Source organism: Pieris napi, chromosome 22 (assembly GCF_905475465.1).
Source record: "Pieris napi chromosome 22, ilPieNapi1.2, whole genome shotgun sequence".
NCBI classification, from domain to species: domain Eukaryota; kingdom Metazoa; phylum Arthropoda; class Insecta; order Lepidoptera; family Pieridae; genus Pieris; species Pieris napi.
Genome location: NC_062255.1, coordinates 4,106,183 through 4,127,913, shown reverse-complemented (window position 1 = coordinate 4,127,913; position 21,731 = coordinate 4,106,183). Strand labels below are relative to the sequence as shown.

Sequence of the window (21,731 nt, the reverse complement as noted above, 5' to 3'; positions counted from 1 at the left end):
CCGTGAGGTGAAGCGGAGGTGCGCATCGCGACGCCAGGTATACGTAGGTGCGTGCTCGCCCGCAGACGTCTGTCAGTCCTGACTTTGAGACGCATTCGTTTTGCATATTTCCTCAAACTAATTAGAGCGGGCAAGCAATCTACATGAATTTGGAACAAAGGGTAAACGAGCCAATATTTTTTAAAGAACAATTTTTTCAATCTGTAATTTTTATAATCCTTTTGGATTTCAAAATGTTAGTTTAGATTTACTAAAAGTAGTAGTGGGTATCGACACAATTTCGTTAACTAATGACTCAGACTTTCAAAATTCTATTTAGCGCAATGTGTTGAAATTTGGTTAGAGTTCATTAATTCAGTAGTTAAAAGAAAGTTACACATTATTACCATTTGCAATTGGCCTAAATAGGTCACCCGATGACATTTGCCTCACAAGGGTTCACAGCTGTTTTAAATAGCATTACGAAACGTTTAGTAACATTTTTTAAAGAAAATTTATGCTATAAATTTTAAACACAAGATTATACTAATAATTAACTAATTATTACTTAATTTTATACCTATGGACGATAATTTAACGTTTATTTGCGAAGAAAGTTCTACATACCTACGTATTAATAAATTTATAATTTTAAATCTTTAAAAAAAAATTATTCCACGTTTTAGACAAAAAAAAACGACACTAACAATAGAATATAACAAGCTAAAGAAGTATCACTTCAAAATTAAAATATTGACTATAGCTAACTTCAGGGTGTCGGTTTTTTGTGACGGCGTGCGCGCGTATCAAAAAATTTACTCTCATCATTTTTTCCTTAACGCACCAAAAGAAGTATAACTTCAAAAAACAATCAGCCATATAAAAATAGACATTCCAATGTCATATTAATTATCATAATGTCATAATAATTAGAACAGCTAAGTTATTTATAATTGTTGTCAAAACTTATGGTCTAAATACCTACTCTCCCACGCTATAAAGGCACCTTGCTTTTAAAAAATTAATCACCTTCCCCTTGAAAGCATTGCACGGAAGTGATCTATAACTTTTGGGAAGGTGATAAAATAAATGTATAATTTATTAAATACACAGTGGTGCAACATGCAGTCTCCCACAGGATTGAGGTATCTCCTTGAAATATTCTAGGCAGTCTAGAGAAACTATTTCGTAGATTGATGAACATGCCAAGCGCTGCAAAATAACATCATTTAACAGTTTTTAACATAGGCTCCACCATCGCGTGAATGTCTAGGCTATTCAACTCACCACATTGACACCACAGGCCTGGTAAGAAGACTGAAAAGGACGAAACCATTTGCACTAAAATTAGTGTTAGTGCAGGTTAGTCATAAGTGCTAAACAGTAAGTAAAAATAGAACATAAGAACAGAGTGTTTTCCCTTTAATAGAGACTGTACGTAGTGTTAATGGACACTTTCTTATGTTAAATATCCTTATAAGTAAATTAGTTTAGGCTTAAATTACTAATTAGTCTTAAGTTAGACTAGATCGTAATGTTCCATGATGTCTTAGTAAAGACACATGTACCTACCTACCTACTTGTGTACACGCATTAGAAGTTATACTTTTTTCGCGTAACAAGATAAAAATCTTTTCAAAAATTTTATTCTACAATTGTAGAAAAAACGACACTAACAATAGAAAAAACTAAAATGTTATAGCTAACTTCAGGGTGTCGGTTTTTCGTGACGGTGTGCGCGCGCCTTGTAAAAATTTAGTCTCATAATTTTTCCCTAACGCGCCAAAAGAAGTATAAATTCAAAAACCAACGAGAAAGCTAAGGGCCAAGAGAAACTTGACTTATTAACTTTGTCCTAATTTACATGTAAATATTGTTTATTGAAATATGAGTCATTTCGAGGGCTCGGCCAACTTTCACCATTGCTCGAATACAATTAACGAGTGAACGGTATGAATGACCCGAGTTGACGTTGCATTATTGTATTTTACGTTACACATTTGTAAAGAAATATCGAAATGCATTTCACTATCACTATTGGTATATAGCAACACTATTTTCAAACCACTATGTTATATAATAAATAAATAAATCAGTGGCGCTACAACCTCTTTAGGTCAGGGCCTCAGATTTCTGTATCTGTTTCATGATCATTTGATGCCGCTTTCCTCACGATGTTTACCTTCACCGTTCGAGCGAATGTTAAATGCACACAAAGAAAAATAGTCCATTGGTGCCCAGCCGAGAATCAAACCTACGACCTAAGGGTTGAGATTCGCACGCTGTAGCCAGCTGTTATATATCAGATAGAATATTATACATATCTCATAATCTATGTAAATAAAAATGAATAGCAAACTTTACAAAGCTCAAAACTCGAAGACAACTAAACAAATTTGAGTATTTTTTGTAAATTTATACCTCAAGGAAGGTGACCTCAACTCTTAGGAAGGTTTTTATTCAAGAAAAGCGAACAATCTCTATTGGGAAGCTTAGCAAAATACTCCATATGTTGGTATATTTATCATATTAGGGCGAAACAAAGTTCGCAGAGTATAATATATGGTCCTGATGAATGGTTAACAAAATTTTATAAAACAAATACTGTACTGTTTAGGTCTGCCTTTAGCGCCTTGTACATGTAGGCGAGCAACTGAGGTAGCTCTTCCGTTGGAGGCTTCTTGTGGCATCATGCGTATATAATAATTTCTAGCTACCTATATTCCACTTCAAGTCATAGATAGTAGATTGCTAAGCCATGAGGATCTCTATGACTGAGGACCGGACTTCGGATTACAAATAAACGCTGCTATATAAAAATTCCATTAAAAATGTCAATGCAACGAAGTTGAAAAGTACGGTTACAATACAAGGTTTTCTATTAAAGAAAGGAGTTTCAAATCAGAAACGTTTTCTCACTTCAACACGTCAAGACAAATTCACAGCCTCCGTATCCCAATTGCGTAAGACGAAACTAAACCCGAGGGTGTCGACGGCTTATTTTTTCCTCGAAATATCATCGCTTGCTGTAATTTACTTTATTGTACTTTGTGTTTCGTATTTTCAAAGAGCAAATCTGCGCCAAAACGTCCGTAAACAAGTTGAGAAGGCGTTTCGAGTTGATAATTTCGAAAATAACGGCGTTTTATAGCCTGGCCATTTCAGAAAAGTGTTGAAGAATGTTTATAATAAAATATACGCCTTAGATTTTTTGTCAACATTAGAACATTTATCATATTGTAAGGTTGAAATCTCAGTTCTGGGATATAAAAGGAGCAAAAAATTCAACACTATTGCTGAAATTTTTCTTCTTTAAACAATAAAACCTAGTATTGTCTTTTATTAACATCTTTTGTCGATACCAACTCCGGGGAAATAAATACAGATAATACAACTTTTTCTACAGCTGTGATACTTTTTTGACATTCAACACCTTTTGTCTTCAGTCACCATGACCACGGTTTAAAATTATGAAAAATAATAATAAATTTATAATAATACATAACTTCAATCCGATAAAAAAGTGTTTTCTTTAAACAATATAACCTGCTGCATGTATAAAATAATAGTTAATACGTGTACTATACACACATATTTCCGCGCACCTTTTCATTATCTTTGTATCACCAAGTTCTTAGCTGAGTGCGCAGTCATTATATGTAGTATGTATTATAATGTATTTGTTTTTACATTGTTGCGATGTGATCAAAACATGTACGTGATCCACAAACACGGAAATGAGATATTTTAATATTTACTGCGGTTTTGAATACGCATAAAATCACGCTTTTGCTAAATAGACAGTTAGATATTCTTACTCGATTACATTATATTTTCCTGCTATATCCGACTTCATTTGTTTTCTACTGAAATGAGAACCAGAAATGTAAAATGTAAGCAACACATACATACAACTTCTGTTAAAGAAACTGTTACGGGAGTACTCAGGGAGTATCTAACCATAAATAAAATCCCAACAACACTACCTCTTACATCATAAAAGGTAAAAACTTTTGTTCTAGAGTCAATTCCACGTCTGTGTCATTGATCTATCTTTTCAGGTTCGCCTTCTATCAAATAAATAAATATATAACCTGCGCACGTACTTCGGGACTCCGCCGTTTTTGTATTCAATTTTGACCTAGTTCTTTCAAGATCAGTAATGTTAATGTTTAATTGTCTAATACAAAAACCTCAACATTGAATTGCTGTTAGGCTTATAGAGTAGGTACCGGTGCATGACCCCATAATGTATAAAACTCTCGTGTCACCATGTTCGTTCCCATACTCCTTCGAAACGGCTCAACCGATCCTTATGAAATGCTTATGCACATTCAGTAAGTGTTGTGAATGAGCCAAGTGAGAATTGGCTAACATCTATCTTTCAAACCCCTAAGTGATTAGGGTGGTCCACCCCCTAACTTTGATTTTTTATGACATACAAAAATACATACAACCCTTAATTTCCACTCCTCTATGCTTACCCCTATTTTTTATTTTTTTATTAAAAACTTATGACATGAATTCTGAGGTTTATATATAGCAAAATGTTCCAGTACATACCAAATGTACTAAAAAAGGTAAGCTAAGTAAAATCACATTAAGGAGAAACGTAGTTCGCGGGGGCATAGCTGCATGTATTCTTTATAAATCATACTTCGATTATTTGTATTAGAAATTTATTGACAGACAACAATAAAAATAATGTTTTCGTCTGCATTTTCAGCTCACGCAAAAGAGCTATTAGGAAATGGGCGCGCCGGCACACGTTAACGATTTCGCTGGGCGGCCATAGAATGGGGAAAATTGCGCTTTCCAGCGAAATGAAAGCCGCTCTGCTTACAAAATTCTTCAGATAAAAAAGCGTATAAATTTTCGGAAGCCTCTTTAATATAATGCACCCGTAAGCCGCAATATAGGACCGTTAAAATTAAAACGTTGGAATTTCAATAGATTTGAATAAAATACTATAAGTATTATATCAGTGTTTTATAGGTTTGAAAAGGTCAACAAAAAACGGGCAAGGACTATCTTAACTTAGTTAAACCGCCGCATATAAATACTTTATTTCTGGTTTCGATTTAAGGTCCTTCAAAAGAGCGTACCAATTCTTAAAAGGCCGGCAACGCACTTGTCTTGTCTGGCTCCAGATAGTTTATCAAATTTTCCTCTATTCCAAATTAATCAATAAGTTTGTATAAACAATTCTCAACTATCACTTTATTGTTAGAAAGTATTCACCAAAAGCCGTTATAATTTTTTTTCAATAAATGTTATCAACACAAAACTAGGGCTAACAATAAAAATGTAAATAAACAATAAAATGGCGTGTTATTACTATAACTGTGGCACAAATTGAAAGAAGTAGTACGGTATTAGAACAAAAGCGAGCGGCTTCAGTTTTAAATGGACCAGGTATTGTGGCTAGAACAAGGAAGAGGAAACTTGAAGGCTTGAGAACAATGACCCAAAATTAACATTTTTTTATTTACCTGGCCACCCGCCTGGCCAAGCGGATAAATTTTTAATCGAATAAATAGTGTACTGAAATTTAAATGTTTCTATTTCATAGAATAAGACTTATTTTACTACTGTTCAGGTCTAATAGCCTAAGGTATTGGGACAATTACGAGCCACTGTCTCCTTAAAAAGCGATTATTATTACACTGGCGATTAAAAAGAGTGGCGGAGAGTTTATTGCCAGTTCTTCTCTTCCATTCTACGCCCTTGATTTAAGAACTGACAGTAAATGTAACATTATAAGCATTAATATGTATTTCTTAACTGACGAGTCGATAACATTATGTTACCTATATGATTAAATGATTTTTTTACTTTACTTTAATAAACATCTCTTTGCCCTTGACGCGACAGTCCCTTGTGGAGACGAATTAGTCACCCATGTAGTCCTGGAATGCGCGGCTGTGGCTTCCCAAAGAGCAGAAATCTTCCAAGCAGTGAGGTCTCTCCGTGATGTCTGAGAAGTGCCCAGAAAACTTATGAGCCTCTGGAAGGTGCTAGACTGGCTCAATTAGCCCTTAACGAACAACGGACCAAATGTGCTTCTAAATACGGAAACTAAGTTCATTCTACACCTAGCCTAAGGTAGGTAGAGTTGGACCCGGGGTTGCTGTCAGATTCTTCCTACCTTTGGTTTGGCCTTTGGTTCTAGTAAAACGGATATTACGTTGAACTTCCTCGAAAACCTAAAACCTTCAGAAACGCATCAATGCGTGACCAACTAAGCTTCACCTTACGTAACCGTTATTTTATTTCACATCTAAACTTATTACTTTACAATGCTTTTAATTACGACTACTACTTCCTAGTATTTAATTGTATAAGTTGGGAAGGAAATTACCATACTATAATTAATTAACAAAAAACACTATATAAGCCTAGAAACTAAAAAAACCTAATCTTAGATTCTTAAAGCAAGATTAGGAATATTTTTTTTAAATAGAAAATATATAAACAAATTCGTTCTAAAACCTACTACGTATATATAATGGTCGGTACGGCATATATTATATTTTTATTTAAAAAAACGTTTCCATTTTCCATTAGAATTTTTAATTAGTCTTATAAAATAAGGAGTTTCAAAGCACGATACTGTTCACCGTTAAACAGTGATAAATTCAGTTTTATGAGAATACTTATTTAATTAAAAAAATATCAGAGAATCTGATGCAACTGACTTAAGCGAAAACATCATACATTTTACTCGCAAGTATCAAAACAAGTTGTGCCAAACCTTTTTAAATATTAAACGCATCCTCTTAACGAGTTTAGAGTCATGTAATATTTAGTGAGTATAATGAGATGGGGGTCTCAAAACACTAAGTTCAGTGAACCCTCGGATATGTGAATAAGTTATTATAACTAACGTAAGTACGAATTTTTTATTTAGATTATATTTCGTCTCATACCTAAGATATCTCTCAAACTCTTATCTCTCTCTATGTTTTAATCCATTGGGGCTATATGGGTCTTGGCTTTAGATTTCATCAGTTTCTATATAAATTAGGATATTTTTTAAATAAGTATTCCCATAAAACTGAATTCATCACTCCTTAACGGTGCAAAAAAATTTGGAACTCCTTTCATCTTGAAATCTTCTTGAGGATTTCTCTTCTACCTTGTAATTAGCTAATTATATATTCAATATTCATTATGATTAAATTACCTTAAGATTAACTTTTCGTCACTGTTTTTATGTAGTTTTTATTCTTAGACTCTTATGTCATTTAACTGGTAATATCTAATGAAGTAGTGATTGGTTAATAACATAAATAAGTCATTTTTTCCATCCAAAACTATAGACAAAAGAACATAATAATACTTTAACGAACATTGACGAAATGAAAAATTTTTTCGTTACCTGTAAAGTTTGATTCTCTGGACATACGAGGTTATGATTCTACAGCGACGTTTTTTTGTTAATTTTGTTATGCAATTCTTATACTGAGGGTAGCATCAGTAAGTACATATGTATATATTTTTACGTGAGATAAAACGCTTGGTAGCGATAAGCGCGTCGCCTAATGATTAATGTAACCTATTTTTAATATATATTTATGTAAATAAATATTTCTCCTGTGCCTGGGTAAGATATGCCAGTTCAAAACTATAGCCATCTCTTTATACGTAGACAAATAAATTACTACCAAATCAACAAATAATTGGTATTTATAATTGACGTTCGTCTATTATCGGGAATGACGTCAAAATCGTACAATCACATGTGGCCGTAGCGAAACTCACAACCCGTCAGCCAAGGCTTTCCACTTTCAATAATCTACCAACTTAATACTGTCGAATTGTATTGGCACAGCTATTATTTATTATTATATATACATATTTATTGGCTTCAGCGTGCGACTCTCATAACAGAGGTCGTAGGTTCGATCCCCGGCTGTGCACCAATGGACTTTCTTTCTATGTGCGCATTTAACATTTGCTCGAACGGTGAAGGAAAACATCGTGAGGAAACCGACATGTGTTAGACCCAAAAAGTCGACGGTGTGTGTCAGGCACTGGAGGATGATCATCTACTTGCCTATTAGATTTAAAAAGATCATGAAACAGATTCAGAAATCTGAGGCCAAGACTTAAAGAGGTTGTAGCGCCACTGATTTTGACCTTAGCCTCAAATATCCCTTTTAATATGCCACTAGGTGATCGGCCTTTTGTGCTGCACCGTCGAATCCTTCATTTTCAAAAAGAACCAAATGAGAATACTCAAATAATTAAGCATGGCAAGGGCATCAAGCGATCTCTCACAGTCAGGTAAGGTTAAATGAAATGATAAGCGTATAAAAGCTAAAACCAAAAAGATTAGTACTATTTATAACTTTTTTTTTCAAATTTTATCCCCTGGTAACGAGAATTTAAGCCAAATCTAATTTTCGGCCATTGATTTTCACCTATTTCTCGTCGTGTTTTCCACTGGTTCTTTAAATGTTTCCCTTGCTTTAATCGTCCCCACGATTATAACTTTAATATAAAGCAGTAAAATCGAAAAATACAAGCATTGGGGCAACTTGTTAATTTATAATAGGAGACTATGTTAGAGGCATATTATAAAACAAATTTAATGATGACAAGATAACTGAGTAGAGTCTCATTTTTAATACAACAAAACTTTTACAACCAAAACTTCTAAAATATTACGAAGACTGTATAAATTAATAATTTCGTATCTGAAGGATCATACTTCATAACGCCAAAATGGCGAACCGCCATTTTATTGCTTCCTTAATTAAATATATTCTTACAAACAAAAATGTAAATAACATATTTCCGTAGTCATTAGCGCGATTAAATATATAATTATATTATAGATCGCCTCTGTGTGGCGTATGGCCCGGAGGTCCACTTCGATTCCCGGAAAAATAAAAACCAAATTCGACTGCGATATATCGCTGTTATTAAAAAACTATGATATACATATTTGTTTGGTTTGAATAGCTCACAAGGCAGACTCAGAAGTTCTTATTAACTCTATTTTTCTGTATCACTTGCATTGTAATTTCAAATGCTTAGAAACTAGATTATTCTTATTCAATACATAGGATTACGATTGTCAATGTGTCACCAATAAACGTTATACCGTATTACTTTAAAGTTCACATTCGCTAAGCAAATCGATTCCTGGTATAAGGTTGCCATGGAAATATCACCCTTATCAGCATGTATGAGGGCTCAAATTACTTTAGACACAGCTTTTCCCGCTGCTCCGACAACGCTGTATTATTGCGAGTCCCTGTTTATATTGTGAAGAATCTAAATGTAATAATGAATTATCGTTTAATTATTATTGCTTGGATCATTCCTTCTACATCCCAGCAGCTACCCAGCGTTTTAGCAAGGCTGTTACAAAAAGAATTTCTAAAATACTCTACCTCGATGGGCTTCAATAAAAATACCACGCGAGTCCTGATCTAAGGTCAATGGGAGGATAATTTCTTCATACTTCTAGAACTTTCCAAAAAAAATTTTTTTTTGTCAAAATAACATGTATTATATTACGATTGTGTTATATAACTATCAACAATTAGGATAAAAGAAAATAATATTGTTCTCAGTCATTATTCAAGTCTCGAAACATTCGACGGCCACTCCTTTAAAATATTAACTAATTTGTGTATAATCAAGTAAAATATATACATAGTATATCTCTGACTGAGAATTAGTACTTAATGAACGTGGTCGAAACCGCAGCGCGCAGGTAAATAAAGACTATAGATCTAGTAATCTTATTTAAACTAAAGTACTGATTTGTCTCTTTCTGTTATATTGTTTTTAAGCCGTGATGAAAGAAGACAACAGTTGTTTCACGGTGTGTAATAAAAACTACACCTATATGAAATGTTTGTATGAAACACATTACAGCGCCTCTAGCGGAACACACAATCACCAAAAACAATTGCAATTAGAAGAAATACATATTTTATTTAATGTCTGCATTACTTAATCTAGTTTATTGTATTATGTATTTCTCATTTATGTATAAGTGTACCTAAGTGTCGTGACAATTTAAAATAAAATAATTTTACTGATTTAAATTTCACTTACCATTTATTATTACTATTATTGAAATTTAGTTATGTCAGAGATGTAATATATACAGATTACGTCATATCCGTATATTAAAAAAAAACACCAAAGTTTAGTTTTTTGGAGCAATAAATAACAACGATTACGTACGTTACTGCAATGGACAGGGGTCAAAGATAACAAAGTCTGACGGTCCAGTTTTGTTTTGAAGATAACATTATCACACTAAACACTAATGTAGAGTATATTAAATATTTCTTCATTTTACATCTTCCGTATTCACAAGACCTTTATATAAGCAATGTACATAAAGTATTATATACTAAAACTATCTGATTTATTTCTAGGAAACATTTTTTTTTAGTTCAAGAAACATAACTAGCTACAATAATAAAAAAGGAGTTGATCGTAGAGGGGTGATAATTAGGGGTAGTATTTATTTTTGTATGTTGTATCATATAAAAATAAAAACAAAAAAAAAAATTCTTAAAAATAAAACGAACATTTTTGGGGTGGACACCCCTTATCACTTAGGAGTTTGAAAGACAGATAATAGCCGAGTCAGACTTTAAAAAAATTCATAAGAATCTGTCGAGCCGTTTCGGAGGAGTATGAGAACGAATTGTGACACGAGAATTTCATATATATATAGATTAATCTAAATAATTTGTTACATTATACATTGTAACAAATTATCGAATTATTATAAAATATTTTAGTGGAAAATTTTAACGACTTAACTATAAGTAAATCGAGAAGTAATGTCTAAAGCAATTTCCTAATGACCTATGATTACAATCCAATGTTCTCGTACATTCTATGAAAACCTTTAAAAACTACTTATCAGCCTCATTAGTATAAACTAAATATAATATGTTTCGATATATACATTCTATAAGCGTATTTCTGTACCTTGACTTCAAGTTCAATTTCAAGATTTGTCGAACCATTTTTGTCTTAAGCAATTTGCACACACTTAAGATAAAACATACCTCGCAAGTATAATAGTCCACACATGTCGTATTATAAGCACATCAAACACAAAAACGTCAATAACACTAGATACAACACGTAATGCCAACGCGCCGAAAGCAACTGGAACGGTCGTCGGTCTATTATAGCGGTCCGTGCGCAGGTTGACGGACCATTTCCCCCACACTGGGCCCGTTAGATTTTGTCGCATTGATTTACGCTTACTAGATCGCGAACGTAATTAATGAAATTAGTTCCATATTCAAACGATAAGCAGTGATTGCCAGTAAAAATTCGTTCCATTTTCGAAACACCGTAGAAAATCACATTTTCTTTATAAGATTTTCTTGATTTCTTTACACCAAGAACATACAGTTGTAAGACGTACTACCAAACAAGTAATTTCCAAATTATTTTTATTAATCGTTGGTACTACACTAGAACAGAATTAAATATCCAGGTATAAATAACATTTAATAAATTTTTAGTTCCTAGTTTTAACTTTACTTATGATATTATAATTAATAGAATTTTAAGTATTAATATATAGTATTAATGTGTAAATCATAATAATATTTTTTATTTGTTTTCTAAAATGGCTGTGTACTACATATGGCACTAACTGAAACTTTTTTTTTATATAACAGGAGTAGGGGCAGAGGTCCGAGGGCAGAGGAGTGATAGACCTATAGACACTCACATCGCCAGAGGCCTTTAAAAGACCTTAAATTGGTTCGGAAATAAATCGGCGTGAACTAGGTACTCCTGACGTTTCCCATGTATTACTTGCGTTTATTTCTTTAATCTAAAGCAAATAAAAGAACTCTTCATCACATCCAGAAAGACAGCAATAAGTACTTTAGTTCGTGCGTCTCTCATACCTGAGGTCGTAGGTTCGATCCCCGGCTGTGCACTAATGGACTTTCTTTCTATGTGCGCATTTAAGATATGCTCGAACGGTGAAGGAAAACATCGTGAGGAAACCGACATGTCTTAGACCCAAAAAGTCGACGGCGTGTGTCAGGCACTGCCCTGCGATTCTGTAACTCACTTTTCGAACTCGCACAGCGGTTTTGGTCGACCAAATCAGTCGTGAAGCAGTCATTTTACGATTTGGCATTCTGATAAGGGGGGAGCTTGTAGTTTATTGTTTATCAGAATGCCAAATCGTAAAATGACTGCTTCACGACTGATTTGAGCGCGACCGCCGCTGCGAAAACCGCTGTGCGAGTTCGAAAAGTGAGTTACAGAATCGCAAGGCTGGAGGCTGATCACCTACTTGCCTATTAGATTAAAAAATGATCATGAAACAGATTTAGAAATCTGAGGCCAAGACCTAAAGAGGTTGTATATACGATTTCGTAATTATCACATACAGCATTTTAAGGTTTTTTTTCTAACCAATACATACATGAGTTTTCAAAGATAAAGTACTATATAATAGTGATTGTTCCCATCTTGTTATCTTTAAATGACGCTTGATTTTTAATATCGATAACTTGAAGACCATGAAAATGTTACTTTTACATTCGACTTTTAAAGAAATATGTTAATAAGACTTGCACGCGGCTTGAAAGTGATAGGACCCTGAGCAAGAAATCTTTCGATAATCATGTGAAAATGTCAAATGTAATGTCAAAAAATCATACAGTCACCACGAAAACGAAAATCTACTGAATATTTTTGTCGTTTATACCTACCACCGTTATTTAAGACATTATTATTATTAGAGATTTATTAATTGATACCAAAATTGGTTAGTTAACATTTTTTTAATACGAGTATTAGTTTTTTTAGTGGTCTAGTATTATATGACCCGTTTTAGGGTAAAACATTTTTGTATGCTATGTTTGCCTGTAAGTGCTTGACACATTAAAAATTGTATTTTATTTTTCTTTTATCAATGTATCAGTGTGCCAAGCGTCCATATTTCATTCTTTTTTCTGATTTTTTTCAATGCATTTTCGGATCTAATTGCCTTGTTTTGAGTATGTTACGTTAAACGTGCATAAGTTTAATTTTACATTTAACACATACGAAAAGTCAACTTAGTTTTATCACGTGATATACATCTAAGCTTCCGGAGTCTCCAAGATTCCGTGGAAAATCTATATAATGAAACATTAAAAGTAAATATTCAATACAATAATGCTTGAAGCATTTAATGTTAATAAATTATTAATAACGTTATAGACCACCTGTATAAAAAATAAAACAATTACTAGATTACGAAAACGTAGTTCTAATATTTTTTAGTAAACACACTGGCAACATTAACATGGAGTACCTCTATACTCTTACCTACAATTTATAGTGGCACCGCCCATTTTAATAATAAGGTGAATAAGGTGCATGAAGATGCTTGTTTTCATTTAAAGCAAATATATTCTCAAAATGATTTGACTACTTTTATTTTTTTAGCACGCCGTGCCCAGAATAGACCTCTAAGAGTGCGTTACAACCACAAGTACAACTTGATGTGCGTAAATAAGTAAATACACTGTGTATCGACGAGCTTCCAAGGAGAGGTTCTGGAATAATGCCAGCTGGCCCGTACTTCCCTTGCCCTTCTCGCAAATGCGAACCTGGATTCGGCGAAGAACCACAGAAATCTACCATCACCGATGGTCGCAAACGCGGACTGCCGACAGTGAAAAATGGCATTGCTAGCAGTAAACCAGGTAGTGACAAAGCGACTTCTATGCCTCAACAGAACTAATCTCAAACTAATGATAGGGACAAATATGGGCCACTGTGTCCCTAATAAACATATATTGGTCCTCGGCGCCACAAACAGACTCTTGTACAGAGGCTGTGACCCAAGTAGTCCTGGATTGCGTCGCTGTGGCTTTCCAACGAACAGGAATCCTCGGAGCAGAGAAGTCGCTCCGTGAAGGTTCTGAGCATCTGAAAGGAGCTAGGCTGGCTTAATTGGAACATTACGCCGGACCAAATGTGTCTTCGGCGGAAATTGTCCACACTACATAAATACGCTTTGTAAGCTTTGAAACGACCACAAATAGTAGAGGTGCAATCCCATAATAAACCAAGTGTACTAAGGAAACAAACGATATGCAATTGCAGGGAGTTTAGTAGAGCGATTTGCTTAACCGTTATGTACGGGCAACTTTTTCCGATGCATTCGTGTGCAAGGCCGTTATTCACCGGTTCAGAAGCAGGTGCGGCAGGCCCGCGTACACTTGCGCGTTCAAAAACCCATCTAAGTAAATGTTAATAATCACATCTAAAATGTTTGGTTTTAGCAGAAGCGTAATACTGTAATGTCATTATTGTCGTCTTGATTTTGATATATACTTCAAAATCTGTTATATGACATGGAAGGGATAACTCATATTTGGTCGTAACAGCCGATGACGTTGTTCTTAAGTACCTAATACAATAGAATTCAGCCGGGACCTTCGATTTTGGTCAATATAAACGGTATGTTGTTCAAAACGATGTCGTCGTAAACGGTTTTGACTGTACCTTCTTGTAATATATGAGCACTAAATTTTAATAAAAAAAATGTTAGACTAACTTCCCAACATGGCTGTTATACTAACGTCTACAACTACTAAGAGATATTTGATCGTTTTTGTTTGTGGGTACAATTTTGTACAAGAAAATAATTCGTAATAATTTATCTTTTTTATTACTATTATTGGACAATTCACACCAATTGACCTAATCCCATGTTAAGCTGGTGAAGCTTGTGTTATGGGTACTAGGCAACGGATATACATACATATTTATAGATAGATAAACATATAAATACATATTTAAACACCCAAGACCTAAGCACAACACCAAATGCTCATCACATCGATGTTCGTCTCAGCCGGGGATCGAACCCGTGGATTCGCAGTCAGGGGTACTAACCACTAGACCAATGAGCCGTCGAAACAAAACATATGTGGTAAAAATAGATAATGCTAGCGGTATAGTTCGAACTAATTTATCTTTTGATAGAACTCAGGGCAAACGTGAAGGAGGTTTTAAGTGATACAACCATAAACACTCCATACCAGGCTTGCGAGTTATAATTATAATACCATACTGCCATAACGCACGCAAAGACTATACGAACTAAATACACACACAACATCAAGTGTTTCATTAAAATAGCAAGTAAAATTACCTGCATTGTTCGAGTTCTGAAGGACAACGTGATCAATTAATCGCCAGAAAAACCACATCGCCAACATTGCGCATAATTTAAAACCTGACGATTCTTTATACGGCCTTACGACTTTCAAAATATTTTTTACCTAATGTACAAGAAAACCTTGCGACTCAGCCTCGGTGGCGTGTTAATAGAATTCATAAGTTTTTGGTGTTGCGGCATTAATTATGTTATTAAGTATATAAAGTTAATCAGTACATGTATATAATTAATAGCTGACCTGGCAAACGTCGTTTTGCCATTTATATCAGTTATAATAAAAAATAGGGGTTGATCGTAGAAGGGTGAAAATTAGGGGTTGTATGTATTTTTTAATGCTGTATCATAAAAAAATAAATATCTAAAAATTAAAAATTTTTTTTTGGGGTGGACTACCCTTAACATTTAGGGGGATGAAAAATAGATGTTGTCCGATCCTCAGACATACCCAATATGCACACAAAATTTCATGAGAATCGGTCAAGCCGTTTCGGAGGAGTTTAACCACAAACACCACGACACGAGAATTTTATATATTAGATTTTTTTTGCTGGTATTTGCAATCAGCCCTAAGGCTATGAGCAAATCTGTTCTGCGCTGCTGTCATGTGGAGTAGCTTCCCATTGGAAACATCTACTCATTATCTGCCTGGAGTTACTGGCTGTCTTCTAGCTCTAGATTATGGTGACGTTTTATACTGTTCTATGTATATAACCAAATACCTTTTACATATACGAACAGTGTTGGCCTAGTGGCTTCAGCGTGCTCTCATCCTTGAGATTCGATCACCGGCTGTGCACCAATGGACTTTCTGTCTATGTGCGAATTTAACATTCGATCGAACGGTAAAGGAAAACATCGTGAGAAAACCGGGTTTCGGCTTGCCTTAGACTTAAAAAGTCGGCCGGACGTCAGGAGGCTGATCACCTACTTGCCTATTAGATTGAACAATGATCATGAATCAGATACAGAAATCTAAGGCTCGGAACTTTAAAGCGCCACCGGTTTATATGCGATTCGAAAGATACTTTTGTCAGCACATTAAAATCTCTGCTCACGTCAGCTATTCTTATATCTATATTATCAGCAAACGCTATTTAATAGATCGTTACCTCTATATTTTTGATCCGTTTGGAGACCGTAACATACCTGAAAGAAGAAAATACATTTGATTAATCTACTTAATTAAAATAAATTAATACATTTTAAAATTTGCGTAACAAATTTTTTGTGTGTTCAATAATAATAACACAATCTTAAGCGAGAACAAAGCTACACAACATAAAACTTAAACACTTTAACTTTGAACAAAGTTGCATACTTAGTAATAATGTATTGCCATAAACTTAGATTACATAATAAACATGTATCTACTGAGAACTATATTTTAGCCTGTGACATCTTAGTTAGGGTAGACCGAGGCGAATCGGATCACAGGGCGAATCGGATCAAAATTAGAAATGTGTTGATAATTCAAATATCACATTCACATAGAACGCACTCAACCGGCGTTTTGTGTCTCTCCATTTACTGAGCACCTCCCGACATAAGCAGTATTTCGATCGCGCTTGTGGATCAGTGGCAATGCCGCTCGTCAGCCACTCGGTTTTTTGTGTGTGTCGCAATTTGGCGCTCATCTAAGGTTACGTACTTACGTTTTCTTTGTGTCATATGACGGATTTGTCTTAAAATTTAACTACTTTGGTTTATATTGCTAAGCAAGGTGTTAATATTGAAGAACCAATTCGCTTTTAAGTATAATCTTAGAGGTTCACGTCTAACATATTTATTTCAAAAGTCTTAATTATGGGGCTAATCGGATCATATCCTTAGGGGCGAATTGGATGATACTTTTAAACTGATTTATTAAATGTTTGAGGTTATTGATTCATATTTATTTCATGACCACCGGAGAATGGTGTCAAGAAAAAATGAAAGAGGCTGTAAATTAAGTCCAGAACAAAGAGTTGACCTTGCGTAAAGCTGCTAAGAGTTTTTCAGTACCGTTCACGAGCTAACAGAAAAAAAGGACCATAATATATATGTGAATTATGTGCCAATAATTAAAATTGATCTTATTATTATATATTTTTACTGATTCCAAAGTTATTTAACACTATACCTTAAAATTTTGTTATATTTTGTGCACGATCCGATTCACCCCGAGAGTTGGGGCGAATCGGATATTTTCCTTTTTTTAGTTTTTAATAGCTAATTAAGAGAATATATGTATGATTTAAGTTTTCAAATATTTATTTCATAGGTAATTGTTACTTCTTACGATTTTAACAATAAAAATAACATTATATAGCACTTTAGTATGATTTACTCAACCTCAAAGAAAAAGTGATCCGATTCGCCTCGGTCTACTATATATATGTACTTTTAGCAATATAAAATTGAAAAAAAAATATTAATTAAAAAACAACTAATATTATAATATTGAACTCACACAAAAAAAGCATCAAATGCAGCCGTTTATTACAAACACAGCCACAGATTTACATATATAAGGATTATGTTTAAAAATATCTCCATAAAGTTTTTATTGCGGAATCATAATAATCCATAAATTCGAAAGATTAAAAGCAGCAAAAACATTAATATCGCAAAACTAAGTAGCAAATTTGTTCAATGCCATCGATGTGTTATTCAAACACGAAAAGTCACGGTTTACGTCAATCAGCACAAAACAGATGACGCCCGCTAATTGCACATAAAACATGTTTTGTAAGGAGGTCAAGTTCGGATAATGGCATTGGGTATATAAGCAATAGATGCTTGAGGCGGCAGCTATCTTTACCCACAAGTGGGTAACCATAAGACCACAAAACATTAACACTTAATAACCACATAACAGCTACCCATTTATTCTTTATAAACATATTTTTTTAAATTGGACAATTCACACCAATTGACCTAGTCCCATGCTAAGCTGGTGAAGCTTGTGTTATGGGTACTAGGCAACGGATATACATACATATTATAAATAGATATACATATAAATGCATATATTTACACACCCAAGACCTAAACACAACACCCAATGCTCATCACATCGATGTTTGTCTCAGGGATCGAACCCGGGACCCATGGATTCGCAGTCAGGATTCGTAACCACTAGACCAATGAGCCGTATTAAAGTTCATATAATCCAATAAATTATCTATACAACGTATTTCGATATAAACTGTGGGTCTCCATTCGCAAATTTGAACGTCTTCTGAATGAGCAATATTGGGCAATAGTGCCAAGATTTTGTAACTTTCCGGACTCCGTGCTGTCACGGTCACATCCTTGTGATGTAGCGAGATGGAAATGTTAGTTCATAACACACAATGAAGAAATCAAAGATAAACCTTTGACGCTCTCAAACTGTAACATGCAATAGTTAGTCATAAAGAGAAGAAGATACTGGGTACGTCTCTGATAAAATGACGGGATGTCGCGAAAAATCACTAATCGCAATGGTAGGGGAGCCCACGATGCTAAATGGGGATTTACTCGAGCGTCGTAGAGACCTATTGGGATGCAAAGCTTAGATAAAAAGAAGAAAAAAATGTTATATGATAAATTCCTTTTCATCGGTGGGGGAAGCGGCTATAGATTGTTAAATATGTAAAAAAAAACTGTTGCATGGACATCCTCGAGCGCGTCAGATATTGATAGCATCTATGCCCTACGTATTTTTAATAATGTACGTATGTTAATCTGATCGTTTGCATGATGCGGGTGGTTGTATTTAAGGGTTGAAAATTAAAAAAAAAAAAAATTATCGAGCGCGTCAGATTTTCTAAGGGAGTGTTAAGTGCACCAAAAAAAAGCTCTCATTCACTAATCTGACGATTTCGATGGGACGCAAACCCACAGCCATTTTCTTAATTTGCAAAAAAAAATCGCAATTTTGAAATACTCAAGCGCGTCAGATTAAGATATATGTGGTTCATCTTTATGTTCTAAACGTACTGTCTCATAATCTGACGATTATCTAGAGGGATTCGCCTGATCTGACAAAAAAAAAATAGAAAAACGGTTCACCTAAAGGGCCATCCCTGCAACTTCCCGCTAATTCCATTCCTGGGCGCTTAAAATTGATATTTTGAGCTCGCTGAGTTCAAAGAAATAACATTTCTATGCATTTGAGCTCTCCCAGCTCGAAAGTCTGATAGAAGTTTCATAGAACACTATTTTTGGAATTTTCAAACCGCAATAACTTTTGAATGGATCAAGCAATTTTCACGCGGTTGGCGGCATTCGACGCAGTTTTATCATCCTCATAAATAATTTTGCAATTTTAATTGATCGAACCACAAATTTCGGAGTAATCCCGAAAAAACACTTTTTCGGGTTTCTTTCGTTCACGATATCTCTCGAACGAATCAACCGCTTTTGACCAGCTTGGTGGCGATCGACGTGGTTTTTCAAGCTCAAAGGCGGATTAGTTTTTGAAGTTGATCGATAAAGATACCACTTTAAAAAAAAATATTTCTTATTTTTTTAAGATTTTTCAAAATTTCTCAAAATCTATCGGTCCGAATCGGTTCAAATTCACAGGAAATGTAATTTTGAGGGAAATATTTAGAACGCCGTTTAGTAGATTCCGATCGGTTTAAGGAAATGTAGGCATCACGCAGCTGCACGCATTTAACTTTATCGACGAATTTTTGTTATTTCGGCTTGCGGAAATCGTCAGATTATATATTTTTCATTATTCTTGAATTATTTCCTTCAAAATAAAAAAAAAAATAGCTACGCTCGAGAATGTCGAGATGACGTTTTTTTTTTACAACTTTGTTGCCCTCCCCTTTTTTTCCGTCACTCTCAAATTGTCAGATTAGTGGAATATACACTTTTTAGGATGTAATTAACTCACCCTACCTTAATCTGACGCGCTCGGGAATTTCTGATAGTCAATTTTTTTTTACTAAACTGATCCTGTCTCCTTCACGTGCGGCTTTATATATGGGCCTCATATTTTGTGGAGGTACTTAACCGGGTACAAGGTATCCCCCTATATATTAATCTGCCGCGCTTGAGTAAATCCCGAAATCCCCTCTTGGGCTCCCCTACCACAATAATACTATTTCATGAATTGTATTACATTGACCCAGTACAGTAGTAGTAGTAGTATCAGTAGCATGACATTCTCTCATAACGACATCGGAGGGACTACTCATATTTGGTCGTAAAAACCGCTAGTCGTAACAGCTGATGACGTTGTTACTTCCTAATACAATAGAATTAAGCCGGGTATGAAGGAATGAAGAACGGTTTACCTATGCAAATTCTCTCATTACCTAACAGTGTGCTAACCCGAAACATCGATTTGGACTATGCATCAAAGTGATACCGGTTTAAACTTTACTAAGCTTTTAAGACTCGTTTTCTATAAGACAATTTCAAGTCCGTGTCGTCACAATGGGACCTTGTGATACGAGATGGTAAGCGAACGTTGCGAGGTCAGCAATCAAGAACAAACGAGGTTTACGTATGAAATAGCAGCTGCATTACCGTAATAGATACTCAATAATTATACCTTAGTTTAGCAATTATAATCTTGATAACAATACAATAATACTTTAATATAATTTGCTTCCGAGGTTGAAAAAAAACTTTATTACACGTAATAAAAAAGGATGTACAGACGGCTCATTGGTCTAATAGTTAGTACCCCTGACTGCGAATCCATGGGTCCCGGGTTCGATCCCCGGCTGAGACAAACATCGATGTGATGAGCATTTGGTGTTGTGCTTAGGTCTTGGGTGTTTAAATATGTATTTATATGCCTATCTATCTATAATAGGTATGTATATCCGTTGCCTAGTACCCATAACACAAGCTTCACCAGCTTAGCATGGGACTAGGTCAATTGGTGTGAATTGCCTTTAAAAAAAAAATGTATAGTTGAAAGAGAAGTGCACCAGGATTCCATTTGACAAATTAATGATTTTTGGTACTTGACTTAACTTCTGTTAAAAAAACTGTTACAATAAGAATACTTTCCACTTCGGCATAGGACAGGTTGAGAAGATGTTGCTTAAAATTGTTAGTATGAAGTTTAGAAGAGATAATGAAAATTTGTTCTTAAGAAAGTAAAAGTGTCTGAAAGAGAAAAAGTGTTCGGCAAAGAAAGTGCGCTTTTTGGGTAGCTTATAGCACAGTTTTCGTGTATTATGTGGTTATTAGTTCCATACCTAGTGTACCACGTTGGTTTCCTGACGTAGGACCTGCCTAAGACCGCCTATTCTTTTAAAATGTATTAAATTTAGAAACGAACTATCTATGTGGAGTTGGAGCATCTGTCTATAATTTATATTAAGTAAATTTATATCGCCGATAGAATACGATAATTTAACTCAAACTCAAAATATCTTTATTCAAGTAGGTAACCAAGTACACTTTTGAATAGTCAAGTTAAATTAATCGTAAATTTACATTTACTACCAGTTCGCAAGTCAAGGGCGTAGAGCGGGTAAGAAGAACTGGCAAGAAACTTTCCGCCACTCTTTTTAATCGCCAAGTATTGTCATACAAATTGTTTGAACTGGAGCAATTCAAT

At 34.6% G+C, this 21,731-nt stretch overlaps 1 protein-coding gene across 3 annotated transcripts in view; it reads right to left on the bottom strand.

The window, feature by feature from the left end:
- LOC125060635 (protein gustavus) overlaps positions 1-21,731 on the bottom strand; it is an 89,892-nt gene that overhangs the window by 24,858 nt on the left and 43,303 nt on the right. The window contains exon 1 of one of the 3 annotated variants that reach the window (XM_047665606.1): positions 11,031-11,149. The exons of the other annotated variants lie outside the window; for them this stretch is intronic. The gene's annotated coding sequence lies outside the window, so the exon portion shown is untranslated. Of the gene's footprint in view, positions 1-11,030; positions 11,150-21,731 lie in introns of those variants that run through there. 3 annotated transcript variants of the gene reach the window in all.